The 22,229-nt window shown below is 48.6% G+C and overlaps 4 non-coding genes across 4 annotated transcripts; 2 read left to right on the top strand and 2 right to left on the bottom strand.

Moving 5' to 3' along the window:
- Positions 1–5,572: 5,572 nt before the first annotated feature.
- Positions 5,573–5,644, bottom strand: TRNAE-UUC. Its single transcript has one exon. It is a non-coding gene; the product is annotated as a tRNA-Glu (tRNA).
- A 142-nt stretch (positions 5,645–5,786) lies between these two features.
- Positions 5,787–5,859, top strand: TRNAM-CAU. Its single transcript has one exon. It is a non-coding gene; the product is annotated as a tRNA-Met (tRNA).
- A 717-nt stretch (positions 5,860–6,576) lies between these two features.
- On the bottom strand, positions 6,577–6,648 carry TRNAE-UUC. Its single transcript has one exon. It is a non-coding gene; the product is annotated as a tRNA-Glu (tRNA).
- Positions 6,649–6,814: 166 nt separating this feature from the next.
- Positions 6,815–6,888, top strand: TRNAM-CAU. Its single transcript has one exon. It is a non-coding gene; the product is annotated as a tRNA-Met (tRNA).
- The last annotated feature ends 15,341 nt before the right edge of the window (positions 6,889–22,229 follow it).

The following is a 22,229-nucleotide window of genomic DNA, read 5'->3' as shown; positions in this document are numbered from 1 at the left end:
CCTCATCTCATCCCCTCTTACCAACAAGTTTAGGGCTGGAACCTAGCAGGGCTTAGCATCTGGTACTGCAGCAGCAGCCAAGCCCTGTATCTAGGTCCTTTATTAGGGATTACTTGAGGGAGCCTTCCCCCAGGACCCGCCCCCAGCCAAAAAATTGGAAGCAAGGGCAACTAGCCCTGTTTCCAGTTTCCAAGATGGCCGCCGCGTCTCGAGAAGGCACTGCGCATGCGCCGCGCACGCGCCGCGCATGCGCAGAAGCGCCGGCGCCCGTGACACAGGAAGTACTGTATCAGGGCGCCGGGATCCTCACTAATGTAGGTGCCGATGCACCGATAGTGTGGGCGCCGATCCGCACGGCCCCCCCCCCCGCCATACACGAGGGACCAGCGGAGACTAGCAGTACCTGCGGCTCCTCCCCCTGATGCAGGCCAGACCCCCAGACTACCAGGAAGCCCAGAGCGACAGGGGCACCCACTGACAGACAGAGTCTCTCAGTTTGAAGGTACAGGCATCGATCAGGATAAAAAAACCTAGTAGATACAAGGGAAACAAAAAACAACAATAGCAAAAGCAGACTAATGGATCCTCCTTTTTTTTTTTTTTAAAAAGGAAAACATACGTGCAATACAGAGGAAGTCAAAAAGAGAAAGAAATGACTGGCCTGGGGTAGTGGAGCCGATCCTTCCGCAGCTTACATGTCATTCATAGGTGCTCCTGGCAGTTTGCGTTCCTATGAGGAAACTCTGCGATACGACCCCAACAGATCCACAGAGGGGTCTCCCAGCTTATTAGCGCTAATAGCGGCCCAAGAACAGGGACTGCGCGCGGGAAAGGCTAAACCCGGCGGACGCTGCCGACTGCAGAGGTATGGACATACTTCTACTCTTCACCAGTACAAGAAGGTATGGAGGAAAAAAAGGAGAATGTTGGGGGAGGGGCTATGCCTTTAATTTATTCTATTCACTAGTCCTGAGGGAGGAGTCGAGGCGGAGCTCTATCACTAGTATGCTGCCATGGAGGCACCAGGAAAAGTGATTGGCAGCTCAAGCTTTCAATGCTCCACCCAGCTGAAATCTTTAACTCTGCATCTATCAGACCTGGCAAGATACAATTTCTACTCACCTTAGAACAACAGAGACATTTTCCACCTATGTGACATGCTTCCCTTCTTTTCATCACAAAGAAAGAAAAAAGCAAAGAGGAATTCAAATGGGCTTTTACAAAGGTGTGAAAAAACGGAAAATTGTATCATACTTACCAGTAATTTTCCTTTCCTGGTGCCTATCCATGGCAGCATACTAGTGATAGAGCTCCGCCTCGACTCCTCCCTCAGGACTAGTGAATAGAATAAATTAAAGGCATAGTCCCTCCCCCAACATTCTCCGTAATATAGAATACCGAGGGTGGGAGCGTATGCTGCCATGGATAGGCACCAGGAAAGGAAAATTACTGGTAAGTATGATACAATTTTCCGTTTTCCTGGTGCCTCCATGGCAGCATACTAGTGATAAATAACTAGCTTGACGCGGGTGGGATAATGCTTAACAATAAGAGTTTTTAATTAGAAGAGGACATAGCCGCCTGAACTGCCCTTCTTCCGAACTCCACCGTTGTAAGAGCTCCTGGGTCAATATGGTAGTGCCTGAGAAACGTGTTACGAGACGACCAGGTGGCTGCCCTGCACACCGTCTCCAGCGATACGTTAGCCCTTGTTGCCCAGGAAGTAGCGACTGCTCTAGTGGAATGAGCATTCACTCGAGATGGAGGCTCCATATTCTTCGCCCTGTAGGACCTCTGTATCAGCTTCACAACCCATGATGCCAGAGTCCTGATGGAGGCTTCCTTGCCCCTGTGTTTACCAAAAGGTATGATGAACAGTCTCTCCGAGGTTCTGAAGGAGCCGGTGGCCTCTAGATAGGCCTTGAGTGTTCTGGACACATCTAGTTCGTGGCAGGATTCTGTATCAGTATCTGCGAATATTGGTAGAGCCCAAGGTTCCAACAGGTGGCTTGTAGAGGCGACCTTCGGCATGAACCCTCTGAGTGGGCGAAGTTCCACCTTGTCATGGAAGAAACAGATGTGGTCTTCCCCAATTCCTAAGGAGTGGAGTTCTGAGATCCTCCTACCGGAGGTGATGGCTAGCAGAAACGTTGTTTTCAACGTTAGGTTCCATAGGGTTATTTGTTCTACTGGAGCAAAAGGTTGGATTGACAGAGCCTCGAGGACCAGAGGCAGATCCCATTTAGGGAAGGATCGTCTAGCAGGCGGACGGATCTTCAGGACGCCTTTAAAGAAGATGACTAGTAAAGGATCTTCTGCCCACCTTCTACTGGTTGCGGCTGAGATTGCTGCTACCTGAACCTTGAGGGAGCTTAGACTAAGGCCTAGGTCAAGTCCTGTCTGAAGGAAACCTAATACATGGTTTGTAGAGGGAACGATAGGATCAAAGCCGTTATCGGCTGCGTAGGACAAGAACTTATCCCAGATCTTCGAATATATAGTATTCGTTGTAGGTTTCCTGGCCTTTAAGAGGGTTGAGATGACCCCTGACGAGCAGCCTAGGGACTCGAACCTTCGCCTCTCAACTTCCAGACTCGAAGGTCCAACCTCTGAGGGTTTGGGTGAAGCAGTTTGCCCTGCAGCAGAAGTTGAGGGAATGCTGGAATCTTGACTGGCGGACTCACACTGAGACGCATGGCAAGTGGAAACCAAGGTCTCTTCGGCCAGTACGGGAGTATCGTCAGTACCTGCACTGATTCCCTGAGTAACCTCAGGAGAAATTTGAGTATCAGTGACCGCGGAGGGAAGGCATATGCCGTGGAGAACCTCCATGGGCATGTCAGGGCATCCACTGCTTCGGCTTGCGGATGTGGAAACCGGGAGACAAACCTGTCCAGTTTGGCGTTCTCCGGAGAGGCAAACAGGTCCACCTGTGGGGGATCCCAAGAGTTGGCAATCTGACGGAACACCCGCGGGTGGAGCGTCCACTCGTTGTTGTCGTAGAATCTCCTGGACAATGCGTCTGCTTCCAGATTCAGCTTGCCTGGGAGGTATACCGCTCGAAGGTCCAGGAGGTTCTTCTCTGCCCAAAGCATGATCGGCTCTACTTCCTTGAGGAGCGACCTGCTGCGTGTGCCCCCCTGCTTCTGCAGATAAGCAACCGCTGCCCTGTTGTCCAGGCGAAGCAGAATCCTCTGACCCTTGACTTGGGATGTCAGGGAAGTTAGTGCCATAAAGGCTGCTCTCAATTCTAGGATGTTGGACACTACGCCCTGGGTGGAGAATGACCATTTCCCCTGTACTTTGGATTCCCCGCAATGGGCTCCCCAGCCCTGTCCGCTCGCATCGGACGTAATTGTGGTCCAATGAAGGGACCCCAAGTGACGGGGTCTGGAGAGGTTCTCTGGATCTGTCCACCATTGAAGACTCCTTCGCATCAGTCCTGTGATCAGGATCGTCTGGGACAGTCAACGTTTCCTCCACTGCGCCAAGAAACCAGTCTGAAAGAATCTCAGGTGCCAATGGGTCCATGGGACCATGGGGATGCAGGCAGACATAGTGCCAATGAGGCTCAGGCATTGTGAGGCCGTTAAAACCGGACTCTGGATGGTTTTGATCATTTTCTGAATGATAATCTCCCTCTTTGGCGATGGCAACGACACTGTACCCCTCAGGGTGTTGAATGCTGCGCCCAAGTAGACCATCTGTTGAGTTGGCTTCTAGAAGATGGGGAGTGATCATGACCCCTGGATCTTGACCTCTGTGATCTATGACGTGGAGATCGGGATCTTCGCCTTGATGAGTGGGACCGGTGTTGCGAGGAATCAGATCTGCGGACTGGGCTGTCATTATCACGAGATCTTGATGACTTTCTGGTCCTCTTGGAGTGGGCAGGGCTACGGTGTAAGGAACTCACGTCAGAAAACAGTGAGGGCACTTTTTTTTTTTTTTTTAAATACTCACGTATCGTTGGTCCATACCTAATGGTGTGAGGATCTTTGTTACGCGGCGAATGACTCATTGCAGAGCTTGGGCGGAAGGATCGGCTGCAAGAAATATAGAGAGGCCGAAAGAATAATAATAACAAGTGAGAGACTGAACAAACGGAAAAAAGGCACCTGTCTGCAACCTTCAGACAGGTGCTGATATGCTGGCACCTTCCCCCCATCTCCTCCCCTCTTACCAACAATTTTCAGGGCTGAAACCTAGCAGGGCTTAGCATTTGTCACTGCAGCAGCAGCCAAGCCCTGTTCTAGGTCTTTATTTAAGGATTCCCTGAAGGAGCCTTCCCCCAGGATCCGCCCCCAGCCAAAAGATTGGAAGTAAGGGCAAAAAAGCCCTGTTTCCAGAATCTAAGATGGCCGCCGCGTCTCGAGACGTCACCGCGCATGCGCCGCGCACGTGCCGCGCATGCGCAGAAGCGCCGGCGCCCGTGATACAGGAAGTACTGCATCAGGGCGCCGGGATTCTCAGTAAATGTAGGTGCCAATGCACCAATAGTGTGGGCGCCGATCAGCACGGCCCCCCCTGCCATAAACGAGGGATCAGTTGAACCTAGTAATACCTGTGGCTCCGCCCCCTGACGCAGGCCAGACCCCCCAGACTGCCATGAAGCCCAGAGCGACAGGGGCACCTACTGATAGACAGAGTCTCTCAGTTTTTTTTTTTTTTTTTCGTACAGCATTACAAATGGATTCTCTTTTTCTTTTTTTTTTTATAAAAGGAAAACATATATTCAATACAGAAGAAGTAAAAAAGGGAAAGAAATGTCTGGCCTGGGGTAGTGGAGCCGATCCTTCCGCAGCTTCCATGTCATTCATAGGTGCTCCTGGCAGTTTGCGTTCCTATGAGGAAACTCTGCGATGCGACCCCAACACATCCACAGAGGGGTCTCCCAGCTTATTAGCGCTAACAGCGGCCCAAGAACAGGGACTGCGCGCGGGAAAGGCTAAACCCGGCGGACGCTGCCGACTGCAGAGGTATGGACATACTTCTACTCTTCACCAGTACAAGAAGGTATGGAGGAAAAAAGGAGAATGTTGGGGGAGGGGCTATGCCTTTAATTTATTCTATTCACTAGTCCTGAGGGAGGAGTCGAGGCGGAGCTCTATCACTAGTATGCTGCCATGGAGGCACCAGGAAAAATGAATGATGTCTCTGTCAGAGAATGGTTGGTAGAAGATTGGCACGTAGAAATTCCCCATCATTGGCACTTAGAAATTTGCCAATGCCAATGCGCGGATTAACAAGAACGGCCTGGAGAATTCATGTGCCAGTGCGCATGTGCTTACACCAAAGCGTGACAGTTTCTGGTGCCCGGGGGCCTATTTAAAGGCAGCAGCGTTAGCCATGAGTTGCTGGATGATCTTCAGCTTCCCCTGTGAGTTCCTGTGTTCCTGATATTATTTGATTTTTTGTTACTGACCCGGCATGCCTTGACCTGTCTTGTCTGCATTCCTGGCTTTGACCCTTGCTACTTTGACAACAATGGAATGATTGGAGCTTACAATGGAAAACACAGCTTTGGAGGTTTCAGCACTAGGAGTGTGCGGGTCATTAAAATGTTTTGCATTTCCCATACCGGGAGTCGAACCCGGGCCGCCTGGGTGAAAACCAGGAATCCTAATCGCTAGACCATATGGGAAAACTGTTAGCATCGGTATGGAAAACTGCTAGCATTGGTATGGGAAAACTAGAGAAAACTAAAGTGAGGAAAAATAGTGCCGTCGCCATCATCTTCCAAGTATGGTGGCCAGCTGTGACACGCATGTTCACTTTGCCATTTAGCCTCGTTAGCGCAGCAGGTAGCGCGTCAGTCTCATAATCTGAAGGTCGTGAGTTCGATCCTCACACGGGGCACTGATCTCTATACATTTTGTGAGTCTTGAGGTCCTTAATCCATAAAAAACACTACTCTTCATCCCTCAAGGCTTGCAAGAAGCCATATGGATGGAAAAGTGATTGGCAGCTCAAGCTTTCAATGCTCCACCCAGCTGAAATCTTTAGCTCTGCATCTATCAGACCTGGCAAGATACAATTTCTACTCACCTTAGAACAACAGAGGCATTTTCCACCTATGTGACATGCTTCCCTTCTTTTCATAGCACAGAAAGAAAAAAGCAAAGAGGAATTCAATGGGGCTTTTACAAAGGTGTGAAAAAAATTAATGATGTCTCTGTCAGAGAATGGTTGGTAGAAGTTTGGCACGTAGAAATTCCCCATCATTGGCACTTAGAAATTTGCCAATGCGTGGATTAACAAGAACGGCCTGGAGAATTCATGTGCCAGTGCGCATGTGCTTACACCAAAGCGTGACAGTTTCTGGTGCCCGGGGGCCTATTTAAAGGCAGCAGCGTTAGCCATGAGTTGCTGGATGATCTTCAGCTTCCCCTGTGAGTTCCTGATATTATTTGATTTCTTGTTACTGACTCGGCATGCCTTGACCTGTCTTGTCTGCATTCCTGGCTTTGACCCTTGCTACTTTGACAACAAGGGAATGATTGGAGCTTACAATGGAAAACACAGCTTTGGAGGTTTCAGCACTAGGAGTGTGCGGGTCATTAAAATGTTTTGCATTTCCCATACCGGGAGTCGAACCCGGGCCGCCTGGGTGAAAACCAGGAATCCTAACCACTAGACCATATGAGAAAACTGCTAGCATTGGTATGGGAAAACTGCTAGCATTGATATGGGAAAACTGCTAGCAGTGGTATGGGAAAACTAGAGAAAACTAAAATGAGAAAAAATAGTGCCTTCGCCATCATCTTCCAAGTATGGTGGCCAGCTGTGACACGCATGTGCACTTTGCCATTCAGCCTCGTTAGCGCAGCAGGTAGCGTGTCAGTCTCATAATCTGAAGGTCGTGAGTTCGATCCTCACATGGGGGCACTGATCTCTATACATTTTGTGAGTCTTGGGGTCCTTAATCCATAAAAAACACTACTCTTCATCCCTCAAGGCTTGCAAGAAGCCATATGAATGGAAAAGTGATTGGCAGCTCAAGCTTTCAATGCTCCACCCAGCTGAAATCTTTAACTCTGCATCTATCAGACCTGGCAAGATACAATTTCTACTCACCTTAGAACAACAGAGGCATTTTCCACCTATGTAACATGCTTCCCTTCTTTTCATCACACAGAAAGAAAAAAGCAAAGAGGAATTCAAAGGGGCTTTTACAAAAGTGTGAAAAAAATGAATGATGTCTCTGTCAGAGAATGGTTTGTAGAAGATTGGCACGTAGAAATTCCCCATCATTGGCACTTAGAAATTTGCCAATGCCAATGCGCGGATTAACAAGAACGGCCTGGAGAATTCATGTGCCAGTGCGCATGTGCTTACACCAAAGCGTGACAGTTTCTGGTGCCCGGGGGCCTATTTAAAGGCAGCAGCGTTAGCCATGAGTTGCTGGATGATCTTCAGCTTCCCCTGTGAGTTCCTGTGTTCCTGATATTATTTGATTTCTTGTTACTGACCCGGCATGCCTTGACCTGTCTTGTCTGCATTCCTGGCTTTGACCCTTGCTACTTTGACAACAAGGGAATGATTGGAGCTTACAATGGAAAACACAGCTTTGGAGGTTTCAGCACTAGGAGTAGGGATGAGCCAAACATACCCGCGTTCGGTTCGCACCAGAACGTTCGAACAGACCGCGGGTTCGCGCGAACATTTAGAACCCCATTGAAGTCTATGGGACTCGAACGTTAGAATTCAAAAACGCTCATTTTAAAGACCAATATTCAATTTAACGTTGGAAAACGTCTTTCAGAACCCGGAACTTGCCCCAGGGAACATGTATCAATGGAAAAAAAAGTTTTAAAAATGGCCGTTTTTTCCGGAGCAGCGATTTTAATGATGCTTAAAGTGAAAAAAATATAAAAAAATCCTTTAAATATCACACCTGCTGTGTGTCTATAGTAGTGGCACGTGTTTATAAATGTCCCTGCACAACATGAGATTATTATAAGAAAAAAGTAATTTAATACTGCTTGCGCACGTGCTGTGTGGCAACAATATGTCGATTATTTTAGGGGTGGTGGGGGGCAATTATTTTTTTGTGAAAGAAAAATTGTAGAAAAAAGGGCACCCCTCAAACATACTGTAATTGGAGCGCAACAAAGAGCCACGTGCAAAGTATTGCATCAAAAATTGTTATTAGGCGCCCCTGTTAAACAGGGGCAGAAAAATTTGTCCTTAGGCACAACACATCACTGCAACCCCTCCCAATAACTGTAATTGGAGCGCAACAAAGAGCCACGTGCAAAGTATTGCATCAAAAATTGTTATTAGGCTCCCCTGTTAAACAAGGGCAGAAATATTTGTCCTTGGCACAACAGAACACTGCAACCCCTCCCAATAACTGTAATTGGAGCACAACAAGGAGCCACGTGCAAAGTATTGCATCAAAAATTGTTATTAGGCGCCGCTGTTAAACAGGGGCAGAAAAATTTGTCCTTAGGCACAACACAACACTGCAACCCCTCCCAATAACTGTAATTGGAGCGCAACAAAGAGCCACGTGCAAAGTATTGCATCAAAAATTGTTATTAGGCGCCCCTGTTAAACATGGGGAGAAATATTTGTCCTTGGCACAACAGAACACAGCAACCCCTCCCAATAACTGTAATTGGAGCACAACAAGGAGCCACGTGCAAAGTATTGCATCAAAAATTGTTATTAGGCGCCCCTGTTAAACAGGGGCAGAAAAATTTGTCCTTAGGCACAACACAACACTGCAACCCCTCCCAATAACTGTAATTGGAGCGCAACAAAGAGCCACGTGCAAAGTATTGCATCAAAAATTGTTATTAGGCGCCCCTGTTAAACAGGGTCAAAAAATGTGTCCTTAGGCACAACACAACACTGCAACCCCTCCCAATAACTGTAATTGGAGCGCAACAAAGAGCCACGTGCAAAGTATTGCATCAAAAATTGTTATTAGGCGCCCCTGTTAAACAGGGTCAAAAAATGTGTCCTTAGGCACAACACAACACTGCAACCCCTCCCAATAACTGTAATTGGAGCACAACAAGGAGCCACGTGCAAAGTATTGCATCAAAAATTGTTATTAGGCGCCCCTGTTAAACAGGGGCAGAAAAATGTGTCCATAGGCACAACACAACACTGCAACCCCTCCCAATAACTGTAATTGGAGCGCAACAAAGAGCCACGTGCAAAGTATTGCATCAAAAATTGTTATTAGGCGCCCCTGTTAAACAGGGTCAAAAAATGTGTCCTTAGGCACAACACAACACTGCAACCCCTCCCAATAACTGTAATTGGAGCACAACAAGGAGCCACGTGCAAAGTATTGCATCAAAAATTGTTATTAGGCGCCCCTGTTAAACAGGGGCAGAAAAATGTGTCCATAGGCACAACACAACACTGCAACCCCTCCCAATAACTGTAATTGGAGCGCAACAAAGAGCCACGTGCAAAGTATTGCATCAAAAAAAATTTATTAGGCGCCCCTGTTAAACAGGGGCAGAAAAATTTGTCCTTATGGCACAACACAACACTGCAACCCCTCCCAATAACTGTAATTGGAGCACAACAAGGAGCCACGTGCAAAGTATTGCATCAAAAATTGTTATTAGGCGCCCCTGTTAAACAGGGGCAGAAAAATTTGTCCTTAGGCACAACACAACACTGCAACCCCTCCCAATAACTGTAATTGGAGCACAATAAGGAGCCACGTGCAAAGTATTGCATCAAAAATTGTTATTAGGCGCCCCTGTTAAACAGGGGCAGAAAAATTTGTCCTTAGGCACAACACAACACTGCAACCCCTCCCAATAACTGTAATTGGAGCACAACAAGGAGCCACGTGCAAAGTATTGCATCAAAAATTGTTATTAGGCGCCCCTGTTAAACAGGGGCAGAAAAATTTGTCCTTAGGCACAACACAACACTGCAACCCCTCCCAATAACTGTAATTGGAGCGCAACAAAGAGCCACGTGCAAAGTATTGCATCAAAAATTGTTATTAGGCGCCCCTGTTAAACAGGGTCAAAAAATGTGTCCTTAGGCACAACACAACACTGCAACCCCTCCCAATAACTGTAATTGGAGCACAACAAGGAGCCACGTGCAAAGTATTGCATCAAAAATTGTTATTAAGCGCCCCTGTTAAACAGGGGCAGAAAAATGTGTCCATAGGCACAACACAACACTGCAACCCCTCCCAATAACTGTAATTGGAGCGCAACAAAGAGCCACGTGCAAAGTATTGCATCAAAAAAATTTTATTAGGCGCCCCTGTTAAACAGGGGCAGAAAAATTTGTCCTTATGGCACAACACAACACTGCAACCCCTCCCAATAACTGTAATTGGAGCACAACAAGGAGCCACGTGCAAAGTATTGCATCAAAAATTGTTATTAGGCGCCCCTGTTAAACAGGGGCAGAAAAATGTGTCCTTAGGCACAACACAACACTGCAACCCCTCCCAATAACTGTAATTGGAGCACAATAAGGAGCCACGTGCAAAGTATTGCATCAAAAATTGTTATTAGACGCCCCTGTTAAACAGGGGCACAACAATTAGGCCTTAGGCACTGGTGGCGGAGCCCAGAAACACAACATTTCTTACTAGCTATCAGCAAGAAAAGTGAGGAGGAGAAGGATATTCCATCAGCAGCATAACAGGACAGTCACTCAGCATCAGCATACACAGTCTCAAAGGGATCTGACATTTCAACTAAAAATTATTATTCAGTAACATCAGCATCAGGGGCTTGGTAGCTGGTCTTGATCCAAGCCTGATTCATTTTGATGAAGGTCAGTCGATCAACAGAGTCGGTGGAGAGGCACACCCTGTGATCCGTCACAAAGCCTCCAGCAGCACTGAATGTGCGTTCTGAAAGAACACTGGATGCAGGGCAAGCCAGTAGCTCAATTGCGTACTGTGCAAGCTCTGGCCAGTGATCCATCCTCAAGACCCAGTAGGACAGAGGATTTTCGGTGGGGAAGGTGTCCAAGTCGGATCTTGCCCCTAGGTATTCCCGGACCATGTAAACCAGACGCTGACGATGGTTGCTGGAACTGGTCAGACCTTGGGGCTGCGGACTAAAAAATTGTCTGAACGCATCGGTCAGACGGCCACCTTCTCCACCGCTCCTTCTGTGACTCACCGAAGCCTCAGCAACACGTTGTCCAGGACCAGGATTTGGTAATCCCCCAGGTTCTGGGAACAAGTTGCACAGACCTTTCTGCAAGGCCTCCCGAAGATGCTTCATCTTCTGCTCCCTCTGCGATGGCAAGATAAGGTCCGCAACCTTACTCTTGTAATGTGGATCAAGGAGAGTTGCCAGCCAGTAATGATCCCTCTCCTTGATACCACGAATACAAGGATCCTTACGCAGGCTTTGCAGGATCAGGGAGGCCATGCAGCGTAGGTTTGCTGAGGCATTCAGGGCACAGTCCTCTGGGTCACTGAGGATGACAGGATCCGCAGCCACCTCATCCCAGCCACCTAAACGTCCATGGGTTCCTTGGGACTGTAAGTGATCCCTTGAAGACTGCTGCTGCTGATGCTGAGTGCTAGGTTCCACCTCCATGCTGCTGATACAATCATCCTCCTCCTCCTCCTCGTCCTCGTCCTGTGTGCTAGGCGGGCAAGCAGGACCACTGTCTGGATAAAGGGGGCCTTGAGAGGTAAGGAAGTCCTCCTCTTCCTCCCTCTGTTCTGCCTCAAAGGCCCTGTCCATTATTCCATGTAGCATGTGCTCCAACATGTGAATAAGAGGGACAGTCTCACTGATGCATGCACTGTCACTGCTCACCATCCTCGTGGCCTCCTCAAATGGTGACAGGACAGTGCATGCATCCCTGATCAAGGCCCACTGGCGTGGGGAAAAAAACAAGCTCCCCTGACTCAGTTCTGCTGCCATATTGGCACAGGTACTCATTGATGGCCCTCTGCTGCATGTGCAGATTAGGCGGTTCTTGGGCAGATTGTATTCCCTTTGGAGGTCTGTCAGCCGAGCAGTGGCATTATATGACCTTCAGAAATGCACACAGACTTTCCTGGCCTGCTTCAGGACATCCTGTAAGCACGGGGACCTGCCCAAGAACCGCTGCACCACCAAATTCAGAACATGAGCAAAACAGGGCACATGGGTCAGTTGTCCCAGTCGCAGGGCAGAGAGGAGGTTGGTGCCATTGTCCCTAACCACCATTTCTGGCTTAAGCTGGCGTGGCGTCAACCACCTCTGAGCCTGCCCCTGCAGAGCTGACAGAACCTCTGCCCCAGTGTGGCTCCTGTCTCCCAAGCACACCAGCTCTAGCAACGCATGGCATCTCTTTGCCTGCATTCCTGCGTAGCCCCTCGTACGCCTACAAAGCATGGCTGGTTCCGAGGACACATCAGCACAGGAAGAGGCCACAGAGGAAGAATGAAGAGAAGGGGGTGGAGGAGAGAGGTGTGTCACAACCAGTAGTAGTGTTTTTGAGGCGTGGTGGCAGAACAACCTCCAACACTACTGTACCTTGCCCTGCGTCCTTCCCAGCTGCCAGCAGAGTCACCCAATGTGCCGTGAAAGCGAGGTAACGTCCCTGTCCATGCCTGCTGGACCATGAGTCAGCGGTAATATGCACCTTACCACTGACCGCCCTGTCCAGCGAGGCATGGACATTGCCTTCCACATGCCGGTAGAGAGCCGGAATCGCCTTCCGTGAGAAAAAGTGGCGTTTGGGAACTTGCCACTGAGGTACCGCACATTCCACAAACTCACGCAAGGGGGCAGAATCTACCAACTGAAAAGGCAGCAGTTGAAGTGCTAGCAATTTTGCTAAGCTAGCATTCAACCGCTGGGCATGTGGATGGCTGGGAAAGTACTTCTTTTGGCGCTGCAGCAACTGGGGCAGAGAAATTTGTCTGGTACAATCTGCCATCGGTGTACCGCTAGTAGATTGCCCGCATGTACTACTAGGTTGTGACACACCTAATTCTCCACCTTCAGTCCTATCAGTGCAGGCTTCAGAGAGGACTGAGGGTATAGTGGGGTTGGAGATCCCAGCTAAAGAGGGGCAAGAAGAGGTCAGCTTTGTTCTTTGGTGTGGGTCTTTCTGGTATGCTTGCCAACGAAATGCATGGCAGGTCGACATATGTCTGGTCAAGCATGTGGTGCCCAAACGGATGATGTTTTGGCCACGCGAGATACGCTTGAGACATATGTTGCAAATAGCAATGGTGCGATCTGATGCACATGTCTCAAAAAAGGCCCACACCAAAGAACTTTTGCAGTAACGCTGAGACACAGCAGCGCCCTGCACAGGCATAGCTCTGCGATGTAATGCAGTTGGTGTGCTGCCCTTAAGCTGTCCCCTGGAGGGCATCCTGCCTCTTTGGAGATGTGCCTGTGCCTCCTCCTCCTCGTCGTCCTCCTCCTCTCTCCTATCAGGCACCCACGTAGAGTCAGTGACCTCATCATCCCCTCCCTCCTCATCACTGTCGAAAACCTGGCAGTATGCTTCAGCTGGGGAACATGACTGCCAGATTGCTGTCCCTCTCGGGCACCCCCTCTCTCTGGGCTCACATTACGGCCTTCCTCTATCTGTGTTTTATCATCGGAGCCTTCAAAACGCTGCGCATCTTAATGCAGCATGTACCAAACACTGTGTTGAAACAGTTCGGGGGACTCCTCAGGAGGACATGGTGGGACTAGGGAAGGAGTGAGTGATGCCATTGTGCAGAGGGAAGAGGACGCCTTGGCAGCTGCTTTGCCAGACAAAGTAAGCTCAGCCTGGGTGAGAGAGGATGAGGAGGATGAGGACGGCTTGGTCATCCACCAATTTCTCTGCATGTTGAGGCTCAACACGGCCAGCTCCCGAAAAGAAGGATGAGCGTGTCCAACGGCCACGTGCTGAAGAGGATGCACCGTGTCCACCACCAGCCTCTAGATGCAGAGCCTGCTTGCCCTCGTGACTCTCTGCCTCTCTTTGTTGTCCTTCCTGACATTATAATGGCCTGCAGAGGACAAAGTCAGTACACACACCTCGTAGCTTTAGGTGCAAACTGCAGAGGACACATGCAGTACACACCAAGTGGGTTTAGGTGCAAAGTAATTAGCACAGTTGCACTATACACAAGGTGGGTTTAGGTGCAAAGTAATTAGCACACTTGCACTATAAACCAAGTGGGTTTAGGTGCGGAGTAATTAGCACACTTGCACTATACACAAGGTGGGTTTAGGTGCAAAGTAATTAGCACACTTGCACTATGCACCAAGTGGGTTTAGTTGCAAAGTAATGAGCAGCACACTTGCACTATGCACCAAGTGGGTTTAGTTGCAAAGTAATGAGCAGCACACTTGCACTATGCACCAAGTGGGTTTAGTTGCAAAGTAATGAGCAGCACACTTGCACTATGCACCAAGTGGGTTTAGTTGCAAAGTAATGAGCAGCACACTTGCACTCTGCACCAAGTGGGTTTAGTTGCAAAGTAATAAGCAAACTTGCAGTATACAGAAAGTGGGTTTAGGTGCACTGAGCACACGGGCAATACAACACGTGAGAACACTGCAGCTAGCACAATTAACTGCCTGACAGATTAGGAAGAACTAATCTAACTAAACTATACAGTGTATAAATATATGTACAACTCCTGGGATGTACAGTATATATATCCTCTACACACTGTAAATTTAACTGACTAGCCTACCTGCTCTATCTAGCTAGAAAAAAATACAATCTCTCTCTCTCTCTGTCTGAACTGGAACAAGCCCGGAACACACTACACGAGGCCGCCCTGCAAGTGGCCTTTTATAGTGTGCGGCGTGTGCTAAAGCCCTGAGCCATAATTGGCCAAAGCCACCCTGGCTTTGGCCAATTACGGCTCTCTTTACTTACGGCACTCTGATTGGCCAAGCATGCGGGACATACAGCATGCTTGGCCAATCATCAGTGCGCAATGCCGCAGTGAATTATGGGCCGTGGCGTGTCACTCGAATTTGGCGCGAACGACCCGTTTTGTTCGTATTTCGACGAACGGTCGAACATACGTTCGACTCGAACATACGTTCGACTCGAACACGAAGCTCATCCCTACTTAGCAGGTACGCCACTCAGTTGCAGCGCGGATTTATTCATCTTGACAACAACAGCGTTTGCTCCCACGATACATAAAGCCGTGACTCCAACGCTGTAGGAGGTGATTTCACCACCACAGTTAAAAAAAAGAGCATATATGCTGAAGCATGGGGCAGCAGGGGCAGAGGAGCGATTTTGCTCCTAATGCCGCGTACATATGGTCGAATTTCCAACGGAGGCTCGCCTGTGGAAAAGTCTGACCGTGTGTACGCGGCATTACTTTTTTTGTGGGAGGATGCCTCCATGTTTCGGCATTAATATATATATTAGGCACAGGTTGCATTAAAAAATGTTTTATTTTTCACTTTGTTTTTTGTTGGTATTTGTTTTCAGGTATGGTATGGTAAGGTCTTACTGTTATACTGTAATGTTACTTTGTTTTAATGTTAACCATCATTTGCTTAGCAGGTACCCCATTCAGTTGCAGTGCAGATTTATTCATCTTGACAACAACAACGTTTGCTCCCACGATACATAAAGCCATGACTCCAACGCTGTAGGAGGTGATTTCACCACCACAGTTAAAAAAAGAGCCTATATGCTGAAGCATGGGGCAGCAGGGGCGGAGGAGCGATTTTGCTCCTAATGCCGCATACATACGATCCAATTTCCAATGGAGGCTTGCCGGTGGAAAAGTCTGACCGCGTGTATGCGGCATAACTTTTTTTGCGGGGGGATGCCTCCCTGTTTCGGCATTAATATATATATATTAGGCACAGGTTGCGTTAAAAAAATGTTTTTGCTGACAAATGATCCGGAACTAAAGTGGTTAAAAAAAAATTGGCCTGAAGATTACACAAAACCCACAAATATTATATATTTTCTGAAAGCATACACCCTAGAGCAGAGGTCTCCAAACTGCGGCCCGATGTGGCCCTTTGCTAGCCTTTATGCGGCCCTTGGGGCACTATTCCTCCAACTGATATAAGGCACTATTCCTTCCACTGAGACCAACAAGGGGGCACTATTTCTTCTACTGATATCAATGATGGGATACTATTCCTCCTACTGATAGGGGCCCTACTTCTCCTCCTACTGACTATTAACCCTGAGGCCACATTTATTCTTACTGGTGCTGGGCCCGGGACATTTCCTGCAACCACTTGACACAAACCCGCCCTTTCTAAAGTCTGAAGGACAATAAAGTGGCCCTTTGTTTGAAAAGTTTGGAGACCCCTGCCCTAGAGAATAAAATAGTAGTAGAAAGGTGAAAAAGTTATTTACGATAGACTGATCTTTAGAAGATGAAGAACCCTTTCACACTGAAGGTGCTTTTCAGGTGCCTATAAAGTGCCTGAAAAGTGTCTCTCATGCCGCGTACACACGACCATTTTTCATGAAGTGAAAAATGCCATTTTTAAAATGTGTGTAGGCTCTAGAGCATTTTTCTCGATTTAGAACATGCTCTAATTTTTCTCGTCGTTTTTTACGTTGTGAAAAACAGTCGTGTGTAGGCTTTAACGCCGGGAAAAAAACAGGCATGCTCAGAAGCAAGTTATGAGACGGGAGCACTCGTTCTGGTAAAACTAGCGTTTGTAATGGAGATAGCACATGCGTCATGCTGTAACAGACTGAAAAGCACGAAGACTGAAAAGCGCGAATCATCTCTCACCAAACTTTTACTAACACGATATCAACAAAAGCAGCCCAAAGGGTGTCGCCATTTGAATGAAACTTCCCCTTTATAGTTTCGTCGTACGTGCCGTACGTCACTGCGCTTTGCTCGAGCATTTTTTTTCACGATCGTGTGTATGCAAGACATGCTTGACAATAATCACGTCGCGAAAAACGTAGTTTTTTCTAGGACATTAAAAACGGTCGTGTGTACGCGGCATCATGCCTCCCCAGTGTGAAAGCCTGAGCTCTTTCACACTGGGGCGGTGCGCTTGCAGCACCAAAAAAAAAAAACTGAAAGTGGCATCTTTGGGGCGGTCAGAGGCATATCTAGTGAAAATGGCGCCTATGGCAAGCACTGTAACTGCGCCCCTGTCAAAACATTTGAAACCCATCTTTCAAATAACCTTAAAGTGGTAGTAAACTCTGTACTACCACTTTTACCTACAGGTAAGCCTATAATAAGGCTTACCTGTAGGTAAAAAAAAATATCTCAGTGCTGGAGCGGCGTTACCCGGAAGACATGCCGAGGCAAGATGACATCTCCCTCGGCGTGGACCAGGTAGTTTCCCCACACCTCGTTCCAAGGTAAGTATTTCATAATGAGCTAATATGCGGTGCATACTAGCTCATTATGCCTTTCAGGTATGTAAAAAAAAAAAAAGCTGCTGCAGGTTTACTACCGCTTTAACAAAAAAAAAGCTAACAAAACTTTTAGTTGTGTTAGCTTTTTTTTTGTTAAAGCGGTAGTAAACCTGCAGCAGCTTTTTTACACCAGAGTCAATAGCGTTACATCTTATATCACAGTTCCCCCCTTAGAGGCCCTCTTACATCGGAATCCAGTTTCCCTTCACACTGGGAAATCTGATCTAAAGAATGTTGTGGACTCTGGTGTCATCTTTATATACACTGTAAGGGGGGACTCTGACACAAAGGGGATCTCTGCGCACTGGGATGTAGGGGGGCCTCTGATGTGTCTCTGGTTATTACAGAGTTCAGAGATCTCACTTACATCTGTGTTTCCCTTTACACCAGAGTCTGCAGAGTTTCCCCTTAAAGCAGTGTGCCAGAGACAAGTATTTCTAGACAGGGGTCAGGTCAGCCATGGCAGCTCCGTAACAGCACAGAGCCTTTTACTTTATATGACAGGCACCCATGTCTCATGCAGAGACTTTTACCTGAACAATGTTGTGTGCATCCTCATGCTGATGTTCCATTTCTATTAGGACATGCACCCTCGGGACCTATTGGGACACGGTGTGTGTCCATGCAGCCATGTGTCCCAAAATAAATAAATAAATGGGACACTGGCATGTGGATGCACGCAACACTGTGCCAGTAAAAGTCTCTGCAAGGGAGATGGATATCTGTGCCTTGTGTAAATGAGCCCTAAATAAGTGCCAAGGATGCATTTCACTGTCCCATCTTATCCTGATAATTACACACAGTACACATACTGTGTGACTACCAATGATAATAATAATTGAAATATATAGCAGCCAAATGTGATCAACATGATCAATGAAGATTATCACATTTAGCTGTGTATAATTCAGTCATGGGCAACAAGCCAGGGCATGACATGGGTAAGGGGGGTTGTGTGTGCTGAGTCTTGACTGTCACTGTACCTTTTCAGAGAAAAATAATCCACTGCAGTCTTGATGGTTCCCACTTCAGTTCCCTCACTCAGTAGAAACAGTGTGCTGTGTTGTTACTTTCTGTGTGTTCACACAGACTAATTGAACACCCCAACCCGTAACCCTTTGTTCGTCTCACTCCCTCGTACCTTAAATGACGACACAGACAACTTCTTAACCTTGAATGGACGTAGGGGTCGGCCACAGCTTTATTTTGTTAAACATAACGTAACTTGTTAACCTTTATTAACCTTCACATGGTTGATTACTAGGGGGGAAGCACCAGCCAGCCGCCGGCCTAAGCCGACGGGCATAAAAGCCTTCCACCCCTCCTTTCCATAATTATTCTCCTGTACCGCCAGCTGTGACTTAAATAGACAATATAACCACTCGCACATAAATGCAAATATATAACACAGGGCCTGCAAGGCCAACGACATAAACATGGAATTACAGCAAAACAGTCCAACGTGTCTGTCCGCTTATCTCATAATTTTTTATTTTTTTTTTTTTAATTTATTTATTATTATCATTATTTTTTTTATTTTTTTTTTTAAAACAAACGTAGTTAAATTGCAGACAATTCCAGACAGTAAGGGGCGGGAGGGCGGGGAGCTGCTCTGCTGGCGCTGCACGGTAAGAGGAAGTGGGGAGGGGGGAGCATCCCTGCTTTATAGCCTCTGTCCCCTCCAAGTACTCCCCCCTCCCCTACTCCTGCACTATTGGTTCTACGCTGGCCTATGGTAAGCCTCCATCCCCTTTGAGAGAAAGGGGGGGGGGAGGAGTGAGGCTCGTTTAACCCCTTCCTGGCTGTCCTGCATGTCACTTAGTCCGTGGCACCTAGCCCTAATTGGGCCGGTGCCAACCAGACTAATTGAACACCCCAACCCGTAACCCTTTGTTCGTCTCACCACAGGAGGAGCTCAGCCCCTCAAACTGAGCTCCGACCCCCACCCAGAATATAAAGGGCCTGCTCAATGCCATCCTGCAGGCCAGATAAAAATATATCCAGCCCGATGTCGTTAAGGTGAACACCGTCTTGGCTCATAAGCCGTCTGTTGTCCCCTTCCAACTGTCTATGTCGGACAACTACCCCAGACCTGGCCCTGACATAACGGGACATACGGGAATTTATGGTCCTACGGGCCCTCTCTATGCCAGCAGCGTCCCTGTCCTCCTGCCAAGTGACCCGAGGGACGATCTCAGACCAAACAATCAAAAGTTCTGAAAAAAGGAAAACCATTCTCTCCAGATCCATGCGCATGAGCACAATTATTTCCGGAACCCGTAGGGAACGTATGTCGTTCCCACCGGCATGAATCACCAGCACCACCGGCGTCCGAGACGCACCGGCAATCTGGAAAGCCTCCATAAGGATCCGGGACCAAGGGAGACCCCCAATACCTCGCCAATGCACCTCCACCGGAAATCCCAGAGATCTACCGCCCGGCCGGCAAATGGCCCTCTGCGCGGCACGATGAATGTAAGAGTGCCCAACAATGTGCACAACTGGAGCGCGAGGACCTAAGAAGGAGAAAACATTAAAGTAACAATTCAGGGCGAACATAACCCGCATAGCACCCCGACTTCCACCGACCAATCCTCTGAATTTCACCCACCGAGAGCCCGGCCCTCGCTGCTTCCGTAGCCGCACCGATTCTAAATGAATGCGTGCCAAAATCAGCAGCCGAAACCCCCGCAGCCGCTAGACAGCTCTTAAACACCGAACTAAACTGGTACCGCGTAAGGGGGGCCCCAGAAGCATGTACTAGAAATTTTTCCCCAACTGGACTCACCTTCAGGAACTCTGTCACCATGGCAACCGGACAAAGGGTACCTCCCACCGCCCCCAGGCGCAGCCAGCAACCCTCGCTCAACTGATCTGTCTTGGACTTTCTAATCCGGACTTGAACCACCCCGTTAGCCAGTAAAACATCCTCCCTTAAAAGACCCCCCGACCCCTTGGCCGAGGCCGGCACCAGCTCACTTACCCTTAATGCGCCGAAAAACGCCAGGCAAAAAGCCACGGAAAAGAGAAGCCCCTCGTATGGAGAAGAGCAAACCCCACCCGTGACCCCGACCAAGGAGTCTAACAAAGTAAAAGAAATCGGACGCCTGCTGTCCTTCTTGGTATGCACCTTACGCCAACCCTTTAAAGCCTGCAAAATGCCAAAATGTTTTGTGCAATCCTGCCAGCCATGCAACTTCAGGTGAAAACCAACACCTCCCAGACGGCGTTGCGCCACCGCAGCGGAACAGCCGGAATGCTCTAAGCCCAATAGGTAGTCAATCGTGACTTGAAAGCGGACACTCCCGCTGGAAGCTATGTTCCTACTACCCGCCACTCCCAACCAGGCCTTCCACGCCTTACCATGATTGGCCCAGGTGGCCGGAGACACAGAGGAGGCGATGAGCGGCAATAGATTTACAACGCCAGGGTCCAAAGGAACTGCGGGCAGGGCAGGCCCCCTTGAGCCGCCCCCGGGCACAGCGTGCGAAACTCCTGGAAACGGAAACGAGACAATAAATCAGCGATCACATTGTCCACACCAGGAACGAGATCTAAACCATATATTAAACTCCAGGCACCTGAGAACCAGGTGACGGAGTAGGGCAAGGACCGGAAGGGAGGAGGAGGACAAACCATTAATGCAATGGACCACACTGCTATTATCAGTCCAAAAACAAATCTTCCTGTCCCTGAGCTTGTCTCCCCAAAGTTCGACCGCCACCACAATGGGAAAAAGCTCAAGGAGAGTCAGGTTGCGACATAACCCCTTATCCTGCCACTCTTGTGGCCAAGTTTCCGCGCTCCAATCGTTCCCGAGAATTGCCCCGTAACCCACCGATCCAGCTGCATCGGTGAAAAGGGACAACTCCTGACTGCCCACCTCGTCCGACAAAAAACACGTGCGACCGTTGTAGCGGCGCAAGAATTCACGCCAGACTAAAAGGTCCGCCTTTAGGCACGAAGTTAGTCGTATCCGATGTTCCGGCCTCTTGGCCCCCTTGGTAGCCAGCGATAGCCGCCGTGAAAAAACCCGACCCATCGGCATAATGCGACAGGCGAAAACCAAGAGACCCAAGAGCGACTGCAACTGACGCAGAGTGACCTTCCGAACTTCGCAAAAACCGTCAATCAAGCCCAATAGTTTCTCGAGCTTGCCCGCCGGTAACCGAAAAACCATCTCAAGGGAATCAATTTCAATGCCCAGGAAGGACAGACTGGTAGTCGGACCCTCCGTCTTTTCAGCGGAAAGCGGAACACCAAACCTGCTCATCAGGGCACAAAAAGAATCCAACAAGGATTGACAGTGAAAAGACCCACCCGAGGCCACGATCAGAAAATCATCCAAATAATGAATGATAGATCGACAGCCAGTGTCACACCGGACCACCCATTCTAAAAAGGAACTGAACATTTCAAAATAGTGGCACGATATGGAGCACCCCATCGGCAAACAGGTATCGTAGTAAAACAGGCCATCCACACAGCAACCCAGAAGATGGTAGCATTCCGGGTGCACCGGCAACAACCTGAAGGCGGATTCGATATCCGTCTTAGCCATAAGGGTACCCCGACCGGCCCGTCGGACCAACATCACCACCCTGTCAAAAGACACATAGGAAACCGACGCCTCCTCCTTAGAGATACCGTCGTTGACCGATGAGCCCTTCGGATAAGACAGATGGTGAATCAGGCGAAACTTACCACTGTCCTTTTTGGGGACAACCCCCAAAGGGGAAATCCTCAAATTGGAAAATGGGGGGATGAAGAACGGACCCTCAATGCGACCCATATTAACTTCTTTACTAACCTTGTCCCGTAGGGCGTCCGGATAGAGTGCAGCCGATTGCAAATTGTTAGCCAGTTGAGGAGAAGCTGAAGGA

This window comes from Rana temporaria, chromosome 3 (genome assembly GCF_905171775.1).
Source record: "Rana temporaria chromosome 3, aRanTem1.1, whole genome shotgun sequence".
Lineage (NCBI taxonomy): Eukaryota > Metazoa > Chordata > Amphibia > Anura > Ranidae > Rana > Rana temporaria.
The sequence above is the reverse complement of the archived record's forward strand: the minus strand, read 5'-3'. Positions and strand labels throughout refer to the sequence as shown.